Genomic DNA, 1,786 nt, shown 5'->3' with positions numbered 1-1,786 from the left:
TTGTCTTTCTCAAATCTGGGAAATTATTTGTTATTATTTCACCAAATAGGTTTTCTGTGCCTTTAGCCCGTAATTCTCTCTTGGTATTTCAATCATTTTTAAATTTGATCTTTAATGGCATCCCATAGATCTTATTGTGATAATTGCTTCTCATTACTTTTTTCTTTATTATGGTCTGAATGTAATGATTTATCAGCTTTTTTTCTAACCTCATATTCTTTCTTCTGTTTGATCTAGTCTATTGGTGAAGCTTTCAACTGAGATCTGTATCTGACTTACTGACATTTTCATTTCCAAAATTTCTGTTTTATTTTTTTTTCAAAATCATTTTTTCTTTATTGAATTTCTCATTTTATATATGGCATTATTTTCATGAATTCATTAATCATTTGACCATATTCTCTTGGAATTCATTAATCTTTTTCCAAAGGATTTCCTTTTGAATACTTGTTCCAGTATTTTATGTATTGAAATATCTTTGGCATTTTAAATCCAACTCCAAAACCACACACCTCTGCTGCTGTTGCCATGACCAGGACTGCCTGCTAGCACCCCACAGCTTACAGCTCTGCCACCATGGAGGACATGAAAGAATATAGCAACATAGAGGAATTCACAGAGGAATCCAAGATCAATGAGAGTAAAAAATCAGCAAGATGATGGTAAAATGTTTATTGGAGACTTGAGCTGGGATAAGAGCAAGAAAGATCTGACTGAATGTGTGTCTTGATTTGGAGAAGTTGTAGACTGTATGATTAAAACAGATCCAGTCACTGGAAGATCAAGAGGATTTGGATTTGTGCTTTTCAAAGAGGCTGCTAGTGTTGATAAGGTTTTAGAAGTAAAAGAACACACACTGGGTGGCAAATTGATATGCCCCAAAAGGGCCAAAGCTTTAAAAGGGAAAGAACCCTCTAAAAAGATTTTTGTGGGTAGATTGAGCTCAGATACTTCTGAAGAACAAATTAAAGGATATTTTGGAGCCTTCGGAGAGACTGAAAATATTGAACCTCCATAGATACAAAAACAAATGAAAGAAGAGGATTTTGTTTTATATAAGTTAGAAAGCAGATATCACTAATTTGGTTCTGGGAAGTGTGAAATCAAAGTTGCACAGCCCAAAGAAGTATATAGACAGCAACAGCAACAACGAAAAGGAGGAAGAGGTGCTATAGCTGTTGGACTAGGTGGTCCTAGAGGTTATGGTCAAGGTCAATAGAGCACTTACAGCAAGACATTTGGAGGGAGTGGTAAGCACCAAAATAAAAGATGCTAAAGAAACCCATCTTTCAGGACAACATTGAAGTTTGGTCTTCTGTTGATCTAAGATGATTATTTTGAAAAAGACTTTCTAGTGTACAAGACACAACTATGTCCAAATATGTATAGCCATCCATTAGTTGTCTTTGTTTTTACTTTGTCCTTTGCTATCTGTGTTATGGCTCAAAGTGGATTTGTGTTTGAACAAATTGTATTTGTATGATTTAATTTTAAATTTCAAATAAATCCTTCTTTATCTGATTCTTAAATTTTAAAAAAAATATTTTTAAGATCTTTTTTATAGAATTATTGACTTTAGGAGATGGAAAATTATCTTTTGTTCATATTAAGTTTCTATCCAGAGGTTTGCACATTGGTTGGGATGGATTTCTTCCTCTTTTATATTCAGGCCTTCTTAATAAGTAGCCTTATCTTGCTGATGGGTGTCATGTATCAGTTTGTTGTATGGTGTTTATTTATTTCCATTGGGGCCTTATAGTGCAAACATCCTGTGCCCCTTTAGTTA

At 33.8% G+C, this 1,786-nt stretch overlaps 1 pseudogene; it reads left to right on the top strand.

Moving 5' to 3' along the window:
* Positions 1-513: 513 nt before the first annotated feature.
* On the top strand, positions 514-1,219 carry LOC113181550 (heterogeneous nuclear ribonucleoprotein D-like pseudogene; annotated as a pseudogene).
* The last annotated feature ends 567 nt before the right edge of the window (positions 1,220-1,786 follow it).

The sequence above is a fragment of the Urocitellus parryii genome, chromosome 10 (genome assembly GCF_045843805.1).
Source record: "Urocitellus parryii isolate mUroPar1 chromosome 10, mUroPar1.hap1, whole genome shotgun sequence".
NCBI classification, from domain to species: Eukaryota; Metazoa; Chordata; class Mammalia; order Rodentia; family Sciuridae; genus Urocitellus; species Urocitellus parryii.
This window is presented reverse-complemented; position numbering and strand designations above follow the sequence as displayed.